The 22265-nt window shown below is 40.0% G+C and overlaps 1 protein-coding gene across 1 annotated transcript in view; it reads left to right on the forward strand.

The window, feature by feature from the left end:
- The first annotated feature begins 13091 nt into the window (after window positions 1-13091).
- Window positions 13092-22265, forward strand: part of LOC141794913 (receptor-type tyrosine-protein phosphatase epsilon-like) — a 29277-nt gene continuing 20103 nt past the window's right edge. Inside the window, exons 1-2 of the mRNA XM_074675542.1 lie at window positions 13092-13518; window positions 21766-21981. The gene's annotated coding sequence lies outside the window, so the exon portion shown is untranslated. The remainder of the gene's footprint in view (window positions 13519-21765; window positions 21982-22265) is intronic.

The following is a 22265-nucleotide window of genomic DNA, read 5'->3' on the forward strand; positions in this document are numbered from 1 at the left end:
CAGAGGTTAGAGTCCCAGAGAGCCCCGCACGCACACACAAACCTTCCTCTGCTATATTTAATTCATGCTGACTGAACAAACTGTCCAAATGATGCTGCACCTTTGTTTATTTATGTGTCCTTTGAAAGAAAAAGAACAAAAGTGGGTTTGACACAGTTACAGCTCTTTCATCTCTTATCTCAGATAATACCAGATGTTCAAGTTGTGATTGCGTGCCATATGCTCCATGATGCCAATTTTCATTCACTCACCCTACATCAATTGTAACACTTCGCTGTTGCAGGGGAAAAAGTGCAGATTCAAGTTTGACTTGAGAATTTCTAACTCTGAGATAACTGCAGCATTAGAGGGGAAGTTTCAGGAGAATGCTTTTAAAAACAACGGTGTCACAATCAGGGAAGAGCTGTGAGATCTTCAGTGTGGACAAGCTTCTTCTCGCAGGCCACTCGACGGTGTTACTTCTGTATTGGGTTTAGGCCACGTGGTGACAAGCCTGCTGATGGATGAGGTGATTATATCCCTCTTTTGCTTCACTCGAGGACAGTCCCCACTTCCTAATTGGTAAGAGAGGAGACGACAAGAGGAAGAGACGTCTCCCTCTACTTTCCTTCGCTCCCTCTCCCTCTCCTACTACTTCCCCCAGTTCCCAGTCATTTAACTAATCTTGTTTTATCCCCTTGTCGACAGGCGCGGGACTCGGGCAGTAAAATGGAGTGCAGTAGAGATAACTTGCATGGCAGGGCCACAGTAATTTAATGGGAACAGATGTTTTCCCTGCTAGAGTGACAGCAGATCCTTCTCCAGCTCCCTGCAGGGTGGAGCGGACACATTACAGATGGTTGTTGTGCCTGTGGTCATCATTACTAAAGCCCAGGTTTAGACTGGGTGCCCATTCTGTTTAAGATATGAGAGCATTGATGGACAGAAGAGCCCCTGGATACAAATCTAAATGGCTTAAAAAAGGCTGTTAGTTTAAACCTCAATAGCTACACGGATGCAAACACATGAGGGATTGACAAAGCAACAGAGATGTGTGTAAACTGCTCAGTATGTGCGGGCATTTGGGAGACAGCCTGCACCATCTCATCACTAGAAATGGCCTCCACAGACAGACACTGATCGACCTGGGCACTGCACAACAAACACCAGCAGCAAAAATTATTTACACTCCCTTATGAGTGAAAAAAGTGTCTCGAATGTATTCCTCACAACTTAATTTTTCAGATTCTGTCTCTAGCAGTCAAAAGAAGAATCTCTTTGTATAACCTTCCCAAGTCGAATTGTTCCCCTATGTGTCGTGCAAAAACGAGAAACATTTCATCAAGTCTTCACTTTTGCGTCACACTTGAAATTCAGGTTGTACGCTGTGCTCTGTAGGTCAACCACACAGCACATTTCAGAGACTTTAACACTGCCTCCCATGATTTTTATCCTTCTTTTTATTTTCTAAGGATGAAAATTAAGTTTTTAAATTTCCCATTTATTTGTTTACTAAAGCTACAAATGACAGGATTTTTTTTAGCACTGTTTCTTTTTGTCAGGTTTCTTACATTTTCCAAGTTTCTTCTCTAATTGAAAGTCCCTAAAAGAGAGAACTTCAGTGCAGGAGTGCTAGTAGCTCAGTCTGTAGGGCATTTTACAGCAGGATTGTCATTTCAAGTCCTGGGCCCGTACGCATGTTCAGCCGTTAAACAAACGGGACCATTAGTCCTGATGTTCTGTTATGGAACAGCCCGTTTGGATGCCGTGTTGGCTGCATGCACGACGGCAAATAATCAGCCAGTTAACTAATTACACCATGAAAGCGGTGCAGGTGCAGATTTTGTCACAATTAAGGGGAACCCGCGGAAAAACCACATCAAACAAATTCAAACTACGCATGCCTTTCACTTGTAAACAGCAATAAACCTGGCGAGCAGTAACAGCGTGGCTAAAAGAAGATCAAGAAAAAGATTTTCAACAGAAGAAATTGAGATTTCACTACAAGAAAACACATGGAGTAATAGATTTTATCAGTGAGTCAATCAGGTAAACAAAGAGAAAGAGAAGGTTTGGCAATCTTGATTAGAGTAAATGCGTGTGGTGTTTCAGAGTGCGCAGTAGAAAACTTCAAAAATAAAATAAGCAATATGGAAGCTGCTTGGTGGAGCAAGTGCCACAACAATGCCCCAGTCCCTCAATAAAAATCTCTGTAAGTAGTTTATGAACTCCACCATTTTACCACACACATCTTGGAAGGACCCAGATGTAGAAAAGCAAAGAGCTAATCAAACTTGGAAAACTGATGGCAGCAAGCCTCACCGGTTTGAGACTTTGATTGCCTCCCTTATTTCATCTGTTCATTAAAAAAAATGTTGTGTCTCCTAAATCTACATTTGCTGTATGGCTACACATCGCCACCTTTCCAAACGATTTTCTGCTGTCTGCTTATTTTGTCTCAAACGGTAATGCATGTCTGCCTTTAAACAGCCAAACAGGTGCTGTCAACACCTGTAATGGTGGAGTATACCTTCATTAACTTTAACGCTCTTGTGGGCTGTTAACCTGGCTCATTCATACCTCTAATCTTTTTTTTTTTTCTACTGTTTGTACAAACAGTCTGTTTTCTTCGCTAATGGCTGGTCATGCATGCAGGCCCTGGTTTTGGGATTGACCTGGTAGATGGAAAGGCGTCAGTTCACTTCCTGGGCAGTCTGAGGTCTGCTTGAGCAAGCACCCAAGACCTAACAGCTTGGGGTGCTCAACCACGCGCTTGTTCCCTCACTCTAACACTCTCCATTAGTGCATGTCCATAGGATCCTGATAGTGCATGTTTGTGTCCACGTGTATTGCAGCCTAAGTGTGTGTAACATGTTTAACACTTGAGTGGAAAAAATTGAATTTTCTCACAGGGAACGATAGAATGTACCTCTGGCTAATCTTTGAGTTTAATGTCAGTGAAATGTGGAAGGATTCTGAAGTTTACACATCCATTGTACATATAGAAAGTTATGCTGTCGTTTATTTAGTTACATGAAAGATTTGCACTTTGACTTGTCATGTGCCAACCAAAACAGCATGTATTCTACACCTGTGTCTCCTATCATGAGGAAACAAGCTCCATATAAAACATCCACTGGAGCCCTTTGTTTTGATAGTCCTGTGAGTTCATTCTGCACTGAGATTTCCCGGTGATTGCACATCCTAACAGTTCTGCTGAAAGGTAATCCATTCAAGTAAACAGTGATTTTGGCAATCACTCTGTGTGCCTCTATACCCAACCCCCTCTGCACAAATGCATTTTTACGATACAATCTAACCACAGAGTACAAAGTGGGAGTGTGTGCGTTTTATTGGGTGTGCTGTAGATGCTGTTTTTTGCTGTGTTTCCCATGTGTGTATTTCTCACAATATGTGTCCAGAAAATCACATCTTTCAGACCCGTTGTTCACACTGGGTTTCAAAGCATTGGAGTAATTTTACTTGGGCTTTTGTGCAAGTGTTGACACACATTACATTTTGATGTTGAATAAAGGTTCATGTGTTTTTGTCCATATTGTTACAGCTGCAGCATGTGTGCAGGATGGATTATTACTCCACGAGCATCTGCATTCAAACAAAGTTAAATACTCCTCATTCTGCATGTACTGTTAATATTACATGGCTGTTATCATTATTGATTCAACACCCAGACATTGAATTGAGCCATATTTCAGCATAATCAGAGGCATCCGTTGAAATCATTTGCCAGAAGGCGCCTTTTCTCAGAGAACCGTGCAGCAGAAAGCCGAACACAATGACACCGCTATAAACTTCCACCCACAGTTGACACATCCAATGTCAAAAAGCAGCGTCACACCGATTGTACCGTATGTTCTAGCTCCAAGCAGCTCCAACTGAAAATGCAATTTATGTGCATACTAAATGCAAGATCACTCCTGGTTTGAGGAAAGAAAAGCTGTCATATTTGTAAGAGGATGTGCCAATTGGAAAGGTCACAACTGTCTATAGAGAACAAATGAGGCCGGTAATCGTTTTTCCTGCCAGCCTTCTACAGGCACATAAAAGACCAGGTGCTTGTCTGAATCTTGATGATCCCCTCTAAGTGAAATCACTGACGCACATCCAGCTCAATTAAGCAGCCACTATGGTGAGCAAGAGATGATCGCATTCAGTGGTAGTTGATGAAAAAAGTCTCAGTGTGTGATGACAGCATCGTAGTGAGAAGTTAAATCGCTGGTTGTGATCAGCTGTAATCTCAGTGACGACTCTGCGAGGGACTGTGGAGTTAAGAGAGCCCTTTGAATCCTGTTTCCAAACAACTTTTTTTTTCACCTGCAAAGCCGGCAGCTAGAGTGCTTGCGACATTTACTACACCTCAGTGGGAACTCAGGAGCGGTAAAACAGTGTGTACTGTTCCACCTCAAGGTCATGCGTGGCAGCAGTAGAGGAGGATTACGAGGTCTTAATGGACAGTGCTCGACCCTAATGAAGAGCACTGATGAAGAGGCAGATTGGGCCCCATCGACAGATCAGATACTGCCATCTCCATTTTCATGGGTGCTCTGATGCATCAGGGGAGGAATTTCACGGCTGAGAGCTGATCCCTAAGGACAAAGTCTGCCTTTGAACATAAAGTTTATGTATCAGTGTGTGTATGTAACTTAAGTTTCTGTGATAACAGCAGAGTTCATTCTGATGGTAGCTTGGTAATAAGGCAAAAGAAAAAACGTTCTATTCTTTCTTTACTTAGAATAATCCAAGATTTGAAAAAATAAAAAATTAAGTTTCATTACGAGGTGGTTTACGCCTATGCAACATTTCACTGTCTCACATTTGGTATCCGACTTTGTTCAGACATGTGGTTTTTTTTGCAAACAAAGGTGGGTTTTTTTGTTTTGTTTTGTTTTTTTTTTGCTTAAACTGAGGTTTTTGAAAACTAAGGTACTGGCATGTTTGCACTGAGAGCAAAAACCAAAATTGAAAAACATAAAAATCCCAAATGTAATAGTAGAAAAACTATATGTATATGTGAGGAGATTGATTTACGTTATGTCCAAGTCTCTGTGACAAAGCTACGCTGGCTGACAAAGTTTAGAAGTGAGAAGAGAGATCTCGTTTTTACTTTGCTTGAAAACAATTTTTAAATTAGTTTTGTAGTAATGGTGGACACAAGAGCCTAACTGACAGATAGAAAAAGGACAAAAGAGCAGAAGAAAGATACGGGAGAGTGATGCAGCCTGAGCTAAAGGCTACAAAGGCTAAGCTGTTTATGATAATGTTCATTCCAACCCACATGCAGCAGTTATTCTGCAGTGGTCTGTTCAAACTTGAGAGACTATCAATAAAATTAAGACTTAATTTATGTTAGCTCCGCTTGGTAGTTGAGTGCTGGTAAGACATGACCAGGATTCACAAACATTGCACATTACAGACACATTTCACAGAATCAGGCTGTCAGCGCTACATACGGCTACTAAATTACTGTACAAACTGACAGTCTACTTGTTGACATGTTAGCCTATGGATAGTTGTAGCGCCAGGCTGCTAGTTGCGCTGCATATAGCCAGCTACTGACACACAGTACAAACTTACAACATTTGGTTGTTGTTATGCTTCAAACAGCAGCGCTGCATAACTTTACTGTTAAATACCTTACATTGCATTTTATCTGGTAAAAAGTTGTCCTGAACAAAGAAAACTGGTTCTAAAACAAACACATGCCTCGTTTAAAGACACATTTTTACTATAGTGTGCGTAAGACTCCGGGCCAGAAGGTGGCAGGGCAGTCCAGTTAAAACAGATCCTCCTCATAGTGTCTTTAAGTATGAACATCCAGTATTGTCCGTTTGTTTTATCCATGTTTAAAATATAAGGGTGGCAGAATATCTCTTCTTAAATGTCCTCTCAGTACTAACAGGTTTATTTAGTTGGAAACCATGCTCTACTTCACTATAATACATCTGAAAAAGGGCAAATAATTAGAATAGAATAGAATAGAATAGAATAGAATACAATACAATACAATACAATACAATACAATACAATACAACAGAATTAATCCCCAAGGGAAAATTATTCACACAGAAACACGTGGCTCATTGACTGCACATTCCTAGCTGTGGTGCTTCCACAACACAATAACACACTCACAAACTTTCGTGTTGGGGATCGATAAGGAAGTACAAAAGAGTAAGAACAACAAAGCTGCATCAGAGGGCTGTTGCAGACTCATCCTATGAGCAAGGCTGTTCTGTTGTAACATCATGTCCAGGTAGTAGAAGGTCTTGCTTTTGCCGAACTTCAGCTTGTGTTGTGTTTGACTACTCTTTGGTGTTCATCACTCAAAAGTAGGACACCATGAATTTTCCCACAGTCCATTTGTTTGACGTAACGTCACAATTTTTGTCAACAATGCCCTCATCTCAAAAGATAACAGCACCTCACTTTCACTGTCTCTTTGTGCCCCTTGGTGCCACTTCTTTCCCTCATAAGACCTCCCATTTCTCACCTGGCAGCAAGAGCAATGCTTGCAGTCAGAGGTTTATGTGTACTCTGGGGTACTTCACCTGCAAGCAGAAACTGCAGACAGACTGGCTGATATCTCTATTTCTGCTGTTGGTAATGTTTTCTGATCCATCCATATCCACAGAAAATCTGTGAGGTTTACCATCTATGTTGACACGAGTTTCATGGCGAACCACAGTTGAGATTGGGGTGTCAAATAGATCTGTTTCAGATGCCAGTTCGGCCTGATTTGTCACATATAAGTCTCTGATCCTTGGCCACTTTCACTTTCCCACAACCTGTAGGAGCTCAGAAATGCTCTTTTTACAAACATAATATTCTCTAAATGGATTCCAGACTGTAGCTAAGGCAGCTTTTCACATATATGGTATATATGAAGAGCTTTTGTAAAGCTGTAAAGACTTCCTGATGAGAAATAAAATGCCTCTGACACAGCTTTTTTGAACAACCTGGAACATGAACTGGATCGTGATTGTGTCCATAATACTTAATCATTTTCTTATCAGTGGTTGCTGTCAGAGCCCAGCTAAGGAATGACCCCAAAAGAAAGGAGGAGAAATGAAGGACGGTGGACTCCTCCTGCTCACCCGTTGCCTCCTTTTGAGCTGAGAGCAGTGACACATCTGCCTATTGACACCGGTGCTATATTCCACCTGAAATCCCCTCCTGATACCCGCTCTGTGAAGGTTAATGGGGGATAAAGCGTTTTGTCATAAAGCTCACAGCAGCAGCACCTTTTCTTTGAGCCAACAGGCGGGACAGAAGAGAAATTTATATCACCACCAGCGGTCACTAGTGAACAACTTGTCACTGTGGCCTATTTTGGAACAATGTACCCGCTAGTGGCATGCTGTGGATGCTTCAAGTACAAGGGCACAGCTTAAGATGTGTAGTGCAGCTTTGTCATTGGGTGCAGACGCAATATTTCTGCTCTGTGGTAGACATTTTAAAACAGATCAGTGTGATCATTGACTACTATGAAGGAAAACACAAGAGATGTGTCTTCAAATGCTTCAAAAACACTTGAAGAATTACCTCTCTGATGTGATAAAGACTAAAGTGATAAAGGTCAGATTGGGTTGTTTTTCTGTCTCCTTGACATGCAGGTGGAAAACATTTTCCTCTCTAAAGGTCTCCTGAGCCTTGAGGAAGCAAATGTACCTGAAACACTGTGCCACTATCCATCCAAGAACTACCATTTTCTTGATAAAACTGTAGGTTTTAATGTTATCTGGTAAAATATTACTAAGAGAACACTGAGGTCCAGAGAAACCAGACACTAAATTGACTCACTGGTGGTTTAAAAAGGGCACAAAAACACCAGATTTCAATCAAGAACAATGCATTATTATTGCCAAACTGATTTTTAAAAATGCTATATGAAAGGCATCAATGATTTTATTCTTTCAAGCAAGATAAAGTGCATTTTATGGTAATTGACTTAGCAACCCACCATTAACTCACACTGCATTATAGTTTATTAAGGCTGAGCATGACGGTGAGCTCTCTTTTGACTCCAGCATGGACTGAAACTAAACTAATTTAATTATATGATGAGGTAAATTAGGTGAGTGATTGAATCTCCCTCTCTCTCTCCCACACACACACACATGAAACTTAATAAATCAGGAGCGTGTAGCACTAGCAAATGTTTACTCAGTATTTATGGAGCAACACTGCCCCCAGCTGTAGCATGGTGTGAGCTGCTGTAGTGCCACAGTTTGACTGGAGTGTGATTTTCAGGCTGATAACTCACAGCCAATGGTGAAGTGATGCAGTAAATGGAGCAGAAATTCTGCTATAAGCGTAGTTGGCTGGTAAAAGATGTCATGTTCTCTCTGCAAGTTTTGACAGTGTACGTTTTTTTTTCCTCCATCATCTCCAGAGCAGCATGTGATGGAGTCGCAATATGGCTGCAATAGACCCAGCTGACTGTGACAGGGTCATACTGAGGTTATGTTTGATAACTGCACTTTGTGATTGATGAGAAATGAATTGGATGAAGACTGTGTGACCATTAAAGATCAATTTATTTGACTCCAGATGACCAGCTGCTCCCCTCACATGGAATCCCATTCATACTTATTATCAGTGATTTATTTGCAAACTTTGATATTTGAAGTTTACATTTTATTTTGTTAGTGCTCTTTTTCATGTTGTTTTTGTAACAATGGGCTTATTGCATATTCAATTCTGAAGGCCCAGCTTTGTACTCAACATTACATACGATCTATGCGAAGCTGCCCGAAACAATAACCTTATTTTACAAAAGTATTGATTCTCCCACAGGCATCTCTTCTTGGGCATCTGAGCCTTAAAATAAAATTGAATTTTCTCACTATTTAGTTCCCTCCATCCAAGAGATGTGTGCGGATGTTTATACCTGAAGTGCACTTTTCTTATAGGCTGCAACCCTCTTTAGATTTATGAATCTGGTTGCTTGGAAAGACTGTGGAAAAAGGATGACCTGTCCAAGATACACAAATTTCATATTATTTTTTGTGTGTTTTCATTTTTTATTATTCAACTGGGGGATTTGCATTTATCTATTTGAATTTTGCCTGTGAATCCAAACATATCAAAGTGACTGATAAGATGATGGCTGAAGTGACATCCTTGTAAAAAGAAACAAACAATGCGATTCACCTATTTTTGATTCATGCAAGATGTCATAGAGGTTAAATTTGTAGTCAAGGATCAAATCTCTTACAAATCACCCCATCATTTGTAAATGATTTACCACACCTTGATTTGTTTAGCAGAAGTCCATCCTCAAGTAAAGATGGGCTTCATTAGTGCAATGCAGCTTCCACAAGAGGTCAGCAAAACAGCCCACACTGAATGATTTGTTTCCATGTCTGTAGGAAGACAATGAAAGGCACAACGAATGATTCCACTCATTTCAAATATCTATTCACATTGTTGATATTAAATTAATTTTTGTGATATTTACCAGCCTGCTCGAGCCACACAGTTGAGGAACACAGTGGCTTTTTCACCCAGCTGCCTTTTAATGGATCTGCCCTCCTGTGTGCCTTGAGGCTCATGAATCACTCATGGAAATGTTGCTTGTTATGTATGATTATAGCTTGATTGTGTGCTAAAGCTGTCATACTGTAAAGACAGAAATAAAAATGATGTAGATATTGTGAAGATATCCGATACCATATAAAAGCCACTGAGGGGCAACAGCTTCAATGTCAGTGTCACTGTCAGTTAACAGCTGGGATTCAGTTATCAAATTATTTACAAGCCCATACATAAAAGTCCATTATCTTGTAAGAAATAAATTAAAAACCATTCAACCTTAAAATTAACTCCTCCTTTGCTCCACTCTACTATGGTCTTGTAACTGTTGGCCTCTGAGCACACACCTGACTGCAGACCCCTGAAGCCTTCACTTATCCTGGATTAGTGTGGGAAATCAGATGTATGCACAGGACTGACACTTAGTGGTTCAAGCACGCAAAAAAGTATCTTTTTGTTTATGTATAACTAAGTTAATTCTTTCATTAATTTTCTGAACTGCTTATCCTGTTCAGAGTTGCGGGTGGCTGGAGCCTATCCAGCTGTCACTGGGCGAGAGGCAGGGTACACCCTGGACTGGTCGCCAGTCAGTCACAGGGCGCATAACTAAGTTAAGATAAAATAATCAGAAAAACACTGCAAAATCATTAAAGATCATTATAGAAATACACTTTAATGCACTATTTAACACAGTTGCCCATAAAGTTAAGATAAATCATATTTTCACAATCATTTCAAGAGAAGAGCTAGAACAGGGGTGGGCAAACTTTTTAATGTGTGGGCCACAATGGGTTCTAACATTTGACAAAGGGGCGGGACCAGGAGCACATGGATGGAGTGCTTTGGTAACTATCAAGGTATGATTTGTTCATTCCATATCCGTTTTAGAATCCAAAATGGGAAATATGGATAACGACTTGTTATTCAATTTTTTGTTTTCAAATCAAAAATCAGAAAACAAATAACGGTCTATTTTTCACTGTTTTGATTTTGTTTTGAAATTAAAATTAGAATATGAGAGAATGAAATTATAATGGAATTTCTAAATCTGTCAATCCTTTCCGTGTCCGGACCAGGTGAGGTTCCCCGTGTATGGTTCGTTCTTTTGTTATTCTGTTTCAAAACAAAATAATAATAAAAAGTACAAAAAAAATGAAAAAATTGACTTGTTTTTTGTTTTTCTGTTTTAAAACCAAAACAGAAAAACAGCATAACAGAAAAAATGTGTTTTTTTCTGTCCTGGTTTCAAAAATGGAAAAAACGAAAAATAATAATAGATTGTGTCAAAGGTGTTCGTGTGATATTTTGATATTAATTGTGAACTTCTCTTTATAAAAACTAGATGAATAACTCACATTGAAGGTTTATACAGACATGTTCCTGAGCTTTTTTTTTATATATAAGTAACAGATCGCTGACGATCCACTCCATCTTATCCACGCACATATGGACACTTCCATGTGTTTCAATGAGTTTTGTTTTGTCCACTTTCCTTTTCTTAGGTCCATTCATCTTTACGGAAGGGCTGATGGGTCAGAGGGTAAAGTGCAAACGTGGAGTAATAGGCCTACGCTTCACCTCAACGAAGCCAATGTATCTACAGTGCGCCATCTAGTGGGAAAACAGAATTGCAGGGAAAATAAATTATTGACAAGGTTTATTCATTTAATTTTTTCAAGTTTGGCGGGCCGGATTTAAACGTTTAATGGGCCGCGTGTGGCCCCCGGGCTGTAGTTTGCCCATGCCTGAGCTAGAAGATATTTTATTCCAACTTTATGGGAAACCTTTAAATTGCATATTTCAATTTTTATTTCAGTTTCTTACACGGAATGCAGCAAATAAACTTACTTTATAGTAAACTAACCGTATTTACAACTTTTTATATGCACATAAAGGCAGTACGAGATTGATGTTTACCAGCAGATGGCTTTACTTAGAACAATTGCCTAAAAGTAAAACGTCAAGACAATTCTTTTGATTAGTTATCATTATTATCATTAGTGTGATTATAACACTGCAAAGATTCTCTGTATGACATGATGTATGTTGTTCTAAGATATCTATTTTTACCGAAAATTGATCTCATATATGACACTGTAGGGGAGAACGGGGTAAGTTGAACCTGTGGGTAAATTGACCCACCCCCTGTCTCTGGGAAACTGTATGCATCAGTGGTCACATGACTCTGGGTTTAGTTGGCCCACCTCATTTCAAGCTCTCTGTGGTGAACAGAAACACAAGTTAAAGTTTTAGGTAACTTTTATTCTCCAATAATAATAATTTGAACTATATTAAAAAACATACGTCAAATGTGTTGCTGAACTATCAATGTATAAAACCATGTGAATTGTGTAGCTAGGTATTAGCCTGAGTTGCTAGGCTAGGTTGTTTTTAACAAAATGGTGGCTGTGGGGTAAAGTGAGCAAAACTGCTTGGGGTAAATTAAAATTGACCCAGTGATTTAACTTACCCCGCAATGAGGCACTAAAGTGTCAGAGGTAAAACGTGTTTAAGTGTAGTAATACACTATATATATATATATATATATATATATATATATATATATATATATATATATATATATATATATATATATATATATATATATGTTGTTGTTGTTTTTTTTATATGTGTAACATTGTGGACAAGCTAGAATGCCAAGGAAATACAGCAGGAAGACAAACTGGGGCTCAACACCCTTTGAGGAGATGCAGAGAGCAGCAACCGAAGTCCAGGGTAGAAAATCCCTAAGAAAAGCGGCCACAGAGAGAAATATTGACAGGTCAACCTTACGAAGATTCCTAAAAAAGAAAGAGGGAGGGGAAGTGACAGTGGCAGGCTACACAGGGACAGTAAATGCAAAGAGGGTCTTTACAGAGGAGATGGAGGAAGACCTTGCGAACCATGTGAAAAAACTGGCTGACCAGTTCCATGGCCTCACGGCAAAGAAATCCTGTGATCTAGCCTACAAAATGGCAGAGAGAAACAATATCCTTTTCCCCGAAAGCTGGAAAGCTAACCGTTCAGCGGGTAGTGCAGATTACAATTCAACTCAGGTAAACAGTTGGTCTTGTAGCTAAACAGATTCTTAAAAATGTCCCTACTCTTTTAGGTCGAGATTGGTTCATCAACTTCAAGGAACGCTACCAAAAAAGTCAAGAGGTCAACTTACCCCCATGTGCTTCAATTTACCCTTTGAGGTGGAGCAATTTACCCCTTAGCTGGGGCAAGTTGAGCCACAAAGACCATTTTTTGACAGGTTATATTTCCATGACCAATGTGTTCTAATTATTTCCATTGACGTGAGACATCGTGAAATTAATTTAGTTTACCCCACTCTTCCCTATGGCTTAAAAAAATGTTAGCACACAGAAACATGCCCCCTTATTGAAAAAAAAATAATAAGAAGAACACGGCATCAAACATGTTAGTTTGTAACTCAGAAAAAATACTATAAAAGTTAATAAGGTTGCAGTAAATCCCCAAGAGGCACACTGCAGGAATGCCACAGCGTAAGCTTGTTATTCACGGAGGCTATTGAACAAACGTCACATGCTATCCTAAATGTCAGCCGTGAAAACTACCACAGGAGAGGAAAACAGAAAAGCCCGAGTCTTTCTACACACATTTCTGCCCTTTGCCGTCCAGTGATGCAGGAATGTGAAGGATGCTGAGTGTCCACCTGATACACAGCTCTGCGCCCGGGGGAGGGTCTCCGCTCTCACTCCGGCTGCCATAACAGTATCCGCTCAGCTCGTGCATGCAGGCAGGCGCGCGGGCATCCTCAGAGAGATCTGCCACGAACATGATCACCAGGGGATGCTAAACACATTATTCGGCTTCGGTCAGATGATTCGACAGCTTCTTGTGTTTTGTGTGACACTCTGAAGGAGAAAGAGAAACATCGGCGAGGAGCAGGGAAGACAGAAACCGACATCATCAGCTGCTGCGCCGTGTGAGGCGAGGTCACCGCAAAGTACCACGGTAAGATGCTGGGAAAACAACAGCACTGGAAAGCAGCCGGGCTACTTAGGCTATCAATCTGTGTATTTACGCGTAAACAGCGACCGATTTCTCTGTTATTTGTTCATAATCCTTCCTTGGTATTCTGTGTATCTTTCATGCGTACCACTCCTTTTTATCATCTTATTATTACACCTACTGCGTTTCGCATTAAGCAGAAAATGCTTCGACAAATCTCTAGGGAGGGGGGAAAGAATGCGAAGATGCATCTTCGTCAATGCAGCCATTCCTGAGCACAGAGCAACATGGACCAACCACATATAGTAAATATGGGTTAGTGGAGCAAATCCATACGATCTGCGACCACTATGCCCCATGTGATCGCCCCAGCCTTCTCTTATAGCCCCTATTCTCATTGATTATGCGGTGATCAGATAAAATTTATGTTAAAATCATATAATGGGTACGCGGCATCTTCACAGGTCTAGACAGAAAACGCGAGGGGGCGAGTACACATAGTGTTCATGTAGTAGACAGGCCTGTGGGCTGCATGCTAAACACTAGATGTTGCACGAGGTTGCAGTGATATGATACCTTACCCGTGATACTTAAAACATGACAGCCATTATTCAAACAAAAGATGATTCAAAGACCTGTTTTTGGGCTCATATAAAACAAAAATCCTCAAATTAAACATCAATCTCTGCAAAAATTCCTGACATATGTCCTCTCTTTAGTGTGGCACTGATGACAAATACATTCAGTAAAATGTAGGACACATCAGATTGATTATAATATGCATATGAGTGCCATGTGCCATGCCACCTGCATGTGCACATGAATTATGTCTACATAACCTCATTCACAACAACACCTTCAGCCCTATTCTTGATGAAATGACCCAGTAAAATCTGCTGTTAATTATAGAATTACCTCAGACTGCACATCTGTGATCTAAATATTGGACTACATAACCCACATCTCCTCCACCTTGGGAATACATTGGCTATAGTTAGGCAGACTCATTTTTCGATGAGGACTCCAGGTGAGAAAGACATTGGCCTGTGTCCAACTGCTGTGGCTTAGCTGCAGATGCCACATGAGATAAACCCTGGCGCATATGAATGCAGGATACTGATATGACAACAGCTCAGATAGAAAACCTTGAGTCACTGTTGAGTCAACGTGATACACTTCTCTTGGTTACGTGATATCCATCTGCTTGGGAAATAATTCAAGGGTTGCTATGGATGTTCAGTCAGATGACAGTCATAAAACTTAATTCAGTGCTTCCCTGTTGTGATCCAGTATGGAGTCTATTTTGTGGTTCTTATTTTAAGATGCTTTAGAGAGATTTATGTGTAGTATCTTAATTTAAAAGAGAGTGTGAATACATGGGCATGTTTTGTTTTGGAGAGCATTCTCTTTAAACTAAAGCAAATCTGTTATTCGCACTGATTTTTAATTTAACATTTACCATCCTGATAACACTACTACATTGTCCTTGGCATATTCATTGTTCTTCCGTGTGCTAACCAGAGGTTAATTTAGCTGGATACATCTTTCAGTTGGTGCTGAGGTAATTATTTTTTTGTGATTCACTGATCTTAACTGTCTAACTTCTGTCTTCTTTGTGCGTTGTCTGTTGTCATTTCTGCTGCAATGGCTCTTAATTGTGCTGCAGTCTGCAGTGTTGATTATGACAGAGTGCGTAGGATGGAAATTAGTGTATTCATCATGCATCTGGATGTGGGCCAGATATCTACTCTGTTTTAATTTTCTGATACAATGCAGTTTCACCATCACAACCTTCACAAATGTAACCTGACTCATGCCGAGCTCTCTTTTTAAAATCAGATATCATGAATAAGCAGCCCCTTTTTGGTGCTTAGCTGCTTGCCATGCTCACTTGCTAGGTCAGTGTTTCATAAGTAAACCATGACTTGCTCTGACGAGAGGAAGTGTTCAAGTTCTCTGATGGTGAAGGGAGATACTGACTTTTCATTTTAATGAGAGCTGCAGCGCTTAAACTCCAGAAGCTGTTTCAGTAAACACTGACACTAAAGGAGACAGAAAGCAGCAAACTAACAGGTCAGACCCAATCAGCTAAATAGTTCCATCTGTGCAAAGAACAATCTGTTTAAAGGTGTTACTTGTCTTTTTTTAAAGTACCAATTCTTATACTTGAAATAGCATAGTCTAAAACTAAGCACCTTCAAAAGATCAGAGTTAACTAATAGATATGTGTATATGTAGGTTACACACAGCTAACCTTTTATTTGTCTGGTATTATATTTATCATTATTGTATTGTGTATTGTAGCATAATTTCAAAGGCTTGCTACACATTGAGAAAAAGAGAAACTAAATGCAGAGAATGAAGTCTCTTTGTTATGTAGTTAGCTATAACTGAAAGACTTTAAATGAGTGGTTGTAGCAGCAAGGAAGAATCTGTCTCTTTTTAAATTATGACAATGTTGTATAGTACTAAGCTGTTTGTTGTAGTTGTTGTGGCAGATTGTAACACCACCAGGGTGAGCAGGTCCCTGACATGATGTGGAGACGTCTGTCACACAAATTCAGAAATCAGTAGAGAAAAATGTTTTGTTTCAGGTGTGTTGGTCTAGATCTGTAAGTGTGACCCCAGGGTCCTTGTCCCCAAAGGATGCGGGTTTATTTCCCAGCCACAACTTTTTGCTGCCTGTCAAACCCAACTCCAACATTTTCTGTCTCTCTTCAGCTGTATTGGCTTAGTTTCTTTAAAATAGTCTGTTGTACTCATAGATCAAGCAGCAACCATACTGTAAGAATATTTTCTGACGAAAAATATTTAAAAGATGCCACCATTGACAAGACTTTGATAAGTGGGTACAAAGAGAAAGCTTTATTTCAGCTTCCCTGCAAAATGTTGAGTTAATGTGTATCCTGAGGTCAGATCTGACTGGATTTCTGCTTCTGTCACAAATTCACCCCAAGCTGAAACATAAGTACTAATGGAGATTTTTTAAGTATGGGTGATAACAGCTAACTCTGTAGCCTTCTTAAAGTGAGGTAACTTTTCCATTATTGCTCACAGTAATCTAAACTATTCCACTCTGATGAAGTTAGCAAGGTTGCATGAATCAGCAATGCTTCTGAATGAGCTTCTCTGCTTAGTCACCATCAGATTTTTCTACATTTATCAGCCCCTGGACTGCCACAACCCAGTTCTTCAAAATTACAGATTTACGTCTCGATATTTTTATTCTCTGTTTGTCATCATCTAATCAACCAGGCTTCTTTCATTGGTGTAAATTCAGCTGGTCAGCTGGAGTCTATGATTTGAGCTGTTAGCAATGATGCCCTATCGAGAAATCAAAGACTGGGACTAGGAGTGGAATGATTATTGCTCAGGATCAAGTATTTAACACAGCTGTGCCACAGTTAATGTGTAAATGTTGCATATCTAAGGACTGCTTTAGGACTATTAGCTTGGTTCTCTCCCTAACCCACTTTTCCTGGACTCTAGCAAAAGAAACAAACTCGTCCCCTGGCCGAGCGAGTGCTGAAGCTGTAATTGCAGAGATTATTATCTCTCGTCCCTGGTTTCACCTTTACTGTGGCCCAGAAGTGTCATTTTCAAAGTCCTCAAACTTGAGGCTGGAGATTACTCTGCTCATCTTCTGATATGATGGCGTTAAAATAATATTCCTCAGCTATTTCCCTCGGCGATGGCTACTTATTTCACGGCATGAAAGCTCTGACACGCTCAGTAGAGCGGTCAGTGTGGGTTCAGGACTCAAGTGGGTACTGACTTAGCTTATATGGACTCTAAAAGTGAACACCAAGAGATTCCCTTTCATTGATTGAACAAAAGACTGAAGAGTTGTTTCATGTTTTTCAGCAAGTGAAGTCTTTCTCTTCTGTTTTAAATAGCAACTCTTTGTATTGTTGTCAAGTCAGCTTCTGTGCAGAATACCCCGCACATCAAAACAAACAGATACCTGGCACAAATCTGATTCTGCGGCTTGACTTACATAACGCAGCCTCATTTTGCTCACCTCATGAAGCATCGTGAATGGAGGTTCCACTGCATGCAACTGTGTTAGTAGTCCAACCCATTACATATGAAGCTGCAGATTTGTCATCTCAGGAAAGCCTGTGCTACTCCCGGGTAAAAGCCATCAATATTGAATGCATGCATCAGGAAGGGAGCACATGATTAGCTTGCTTTAGCTTCATTTTAGTCATTAATAATGCAGAATGCTTCACTGGCATTGATTCAGGCAAGGATTTGAAATATTAGTTTAAAAAAGGATAGAGCTTAATCTCATCTCAATGCTAAGCTACAGTAATCAGTGTTGTCTGTTGTTGTCCTATGAAATAATGATTGAGGCGCTGGGTGATGACTGCACTCTCATAAAACTTTAATGGCCTGCATGTTTCTCCTCTTAGTCAATGGACAGAGCGAGTGGCACAGAAAAGAAGTGCTTGTGCCTGCAGTATTCGTGTGTCGTGAGTGTGTCTCTGTCTTCTTCAGGCGGAATGTGCAAAGCTGAGAGGGGAGATGGCTTTGTAAAAGTTTCCCAAAAGACAGTTTAAGTGATTAGAATAGTGTGAAAATGAATGGATGTGTGTAAATATTTTATATCTATTATCATTTAGCCTAGGAATCCTTTGCATTCATAAAAGTGAACCACGGTATCAAAGAGCCCATCCCTGTTCTCTGAAGCGTGTTAAAACTTAAGTATAGCATGCTGCCTTATTTATCTATTATTCATGTTTCTGAAACTCTGCTTTGTAACTAACTTTTAGCTGTGTGTGGAGCGAAAATGTGCTCAGATCTGGAGAACAGAGCTTTTCCTGTGACTCATCTTTGATTGACAGGACTAGTAACAAGATTAGTATTCGCAGGCTAGAGGTCAGGGGTCATGTGAACTGTTTTTTTTTTTTTCCTTTTGGCGTGTTTTTTCTTGACCTTTTTGTGTCGTTTGTATGTTGCCAGCAGTGTGAGACATTACTCTTCTGTTAAAACCAGGACAATGTATTTTGTTTTTGTTAGCATAAGGAACACCTCATAAATCTCTATGTCATAGACGTGAGCATTACACTGCCAGTGAAACCAGATGTATATTGTTTTCTGTGGTTCAGGGGGAGCCCAGCCTGAGAAAATTACAGAAATTACATCATTTGAGTCATCGTTGCTTGGGTGTGGACTTTTAAATACACGGCCGTTATCCTGCCAGGGACTTTCTATAAAGGGATTACATTACATTAGATGCTTTTGGGCTGTAACCCACTCCATAGTCTCAGAAGCAGTACAAAGCCCTTTTCACATATAAGCTCCTGACATTTTTTAGATAACTTCAGGACACTCAGACCCTGATATTTTCAAGAAGCGCCTGTCCACACCACCACCTCACATCCCTAGATTTGCTACATGATGTGTGAGGGTGTTCCCTCAATAATGACATGACAGTAAAAAACCTCATACTGACAGCTGAGGCAAACAGCAAAAAGTAAGCAGAGACACTCTTCTGAAAGTGGACAACATTATCATTACACCCACTCCCTCTTGCAAATTTTTCTACTACTTTCTGCATTCTCACATTAGCTCACTATTGCCTTTGTTACTATTAATTAAGATGCTGCTAGCAGGAAAAGGTTGGGTGAAAAATTTAGTCATTAGGTTCACACATGCAGATGCTCATGCCTGGGATGGGTACCTTTTACATTTGAAACGATACGGTATCGATGCCTAGTACTTGGCAATCGGTATCAGTACTTCACAGTACCAATTTTGGTACTTTTTTGTGTATATGTGGTAAAAAGAAATAAAATTTGTTTAATACAAAATCTTTTTTTTTTCAATTTAACATATTTATTCTTCAATATATAACCTAGCAATGCTGCATTCATGTCCAGCATGGAAAATCACCTACTATTCCACACCCTCACAGTCGCAAGGATGCATTCAGGTACCCAAACATGGTACCTTTCTATGTTACATGAATTATTACCCAGTACTTGTGTCTGAATTCAGTCGGTACCTATAAAAGTACCTGATTCAGTACACACCCCTACTCATGCCTGCAGCTGCTACAGGATTTGTGCAACATGTGCAACAATAATAACTTGTGATGTAGCACGAAAGACAAGGGATACTAGTGACTATTCTGACTTGATTATTTACTGTCTGGGTGCAGGAGTAAGGTGTTTTTAATGTGCTTCCAAAAAAGTCTGATGTCCAATCTGTGGTTATTGTGGGGTTATTTTTTTTTACCATTTATTAATCCAATTAAAAAAAGACTTACTTTGAGGGTGGTATGTGTGATGAGGATTATTGTGGTGTCAGTGTTTATTGAGCACTGCTTCACTTGTGCCCTTTTTGAGGCATTCACCTGCCTGTTTACCTGAAGTGACCCTTGAAGCCCCCCCCCCTCAAAAAAAAAAAAAAAAAAAAAAAACATAGTTGAAATGGCTCATATAAATGCACTGAGAAGTGAACTGTCAGTCCACAATATTTTCTGGATATTTTGTTCACTAATAAAAGTTGTTCACTACATTCTGTTTATTGAAGGACAGTTGCCATTATAACTGTTTGACTGAGGCTCACAACCTCACAGATTATTTTTTAATTAGGAGAGATGTCATTGTTAGTGAGCAATCTTTTTTTTTTACAAGCTCAGAAAACGTGAGAAATATGTTACATCTACAGTGTTTGGACTCCATTGGGTTGTCTTCATGTACTTAAAGGAGTAGCGAGACTGGGAGCAGAAGAGGATCACTCCAATATGGGGGTTTAGTTATTGGTGTTAATGGTGGTAAAGATAGGATCAAAGATGAGCTGGTCAGTGAGTCGGTGAGTTGGCATCAGTGGTAGGATGATTGGTGGATAGAGGTTGAGGTTGTATGTGGTTGGTTAAGCACTAAAAGGGTTAATCCTATAGGTGATTACAAGAGGGATAGGAATAGAGAGAGGAACTGATGTGGATCAGAAGTGACTGATGAATTAATAAATGATTGATGAAAAGTATGAAAAAGTCTTCCGGCTTTCATGGTGAAAGCCATTTTTGTGTTGGGCCCACCATAGACTGTTTTGTAGTAAAGCCCTGCCACTTAGCAATTCATCAAAAGGTGAAAAAATTGCCATCATGTCTGGCATATCAACCATTTTCAGTGTCCTCTGTTCCACAAACTGGCACCTCTGGCAACAGAAAAGTTCTGTTCTTAAGTCCCATTACTGAAGTAAAATACCACACCACATCTTAAAGCTGCACCCCTTAAGAGCCTTTTAACCAGCTTTACAGTTCTAGGGTTAAATGCGCTGCTTTTAATGGCAAACATGTTTATGTTCGGATGCCAAAGACTTTACATCATGTGGAAAAGTTGAGCCAACCTCGTACAGCACTTCAGGAAAAAGAGAGGTGTTTTCCATACCTTGTTCATTCATTCTCCCCAGACTCGTGGGCTCGTCCAGATGGGTCTAAGTGACTGACTCACCTCTTCTTCTCTGTTTTCTGCTTGGCTTCGTCACAGTGCCCAAATGTTAACAATATGGCTTTGTGTGTCATACCTGTGGGCAGTGGGACTCTAAGAGAGTAGGTGTGAGGGGGCATCAGAGGCTTTTTTTCATAGGCCCAGACAAGGCGATGGAATAACATCACAATAAAGTCTTTGTGTAAATACCAACAAACTCATTCCTAAACACTTCATCAAACTGTGTTCGTGTACAGTTGCATTCAGGGAAATTTGTGAGGTCTGGGTTTAATTACAATACACTGTTGGTGAATGCCATTCTTCTGTTTACTTTCATTAGATCTGAAGGTAATTATTACCATAACATTGTAGGGAACAAGAGGCAAATATGTGCAAACTTCTCATGTGTGTAGGAACTGATTTAGAGACTAATTTATGAACAATTAGTTTTGCATGGTTGAAGATACATAGCTTGTTAATTTTATTTGTTTTGCAACAATGGGCTCTGTAAGTTAATACAGAGGGGGCTCTTTGTAGAGGGGAGCTTTAAACAGTACAGATCTTTCCACGTCAACACACTCTTACCCAGTTAATTAAACGCAGTGCATAGTCACTCAGACATGTTGTGCACAGATGCAGACTCCCACTCATCCCTCCTTGCTTTGTGTATTCATGCATTTCAGGGTTTCTTTTTCACTCAGCCTTAACATTAAGCCACAGAAATTTTGCCTCATTGACTGTTAAAAATGTGAAATGTTCAGCAGTGGTTGATTTTTGTATAAATTCTTATCTGTTTTTTATATTCCCCCAGGTTTCCACGCTCCCCTCTGCGACCTCAAGCATCAGAAACCTTTGTCTTCATCCAGTACTTTCATCGACACTTTGATTGTTGAGAATGTGAGCAGGAGTTATCCCGAGGGGTCAAAGAAACCCTAACAAGTCAGAACAAGAGAGTAACGGGGACCACATGGCTGCTATGGACTGAGGGGTCAACTGATACCAGATCACACTGGCCCTGCTTGGAAGTGTAAGTCTTTTATCTGCCCCTCTAACCACACACCAGGTCAATTCTCTGTCAAGGAATCAATTGAAATCCAATGCAGTAAAGAGTCATGATTCAATATTTACTCTATTTTCTTTTAGAAAGATTCCTTTAAGTATGCAGACGACACAGAGCAGGATAAAGGAGTTAGGAGATGAGACAAAGATACAGCACCCATCCCAATGTTATGCATCATGTGTTTCTGATAGGATTTGTTGAAATATGATGATAGACAGATATATTTTGAAAAGGTGTCTCATTGAAATCCT

The sequence above is a fragment of the Halichoeres trimaculatus genome, unplaced genomic scaffold (genome assembly GCF_033239565.1).
Source record: "Halichoeres trimaculatus isolate MK-OKI-2021-1 unplaced genomic scaffold, fHalTri1.1 fHalTri1_scaffold_8, whole genome shotgun sequence".
Classification (NCBI taxonomy): Eukaryota; Metazoa; Chordata; class Actinopteri; order Labriformes; family Labridae; genus Halichoeres; species Halichoeres trimaculatus.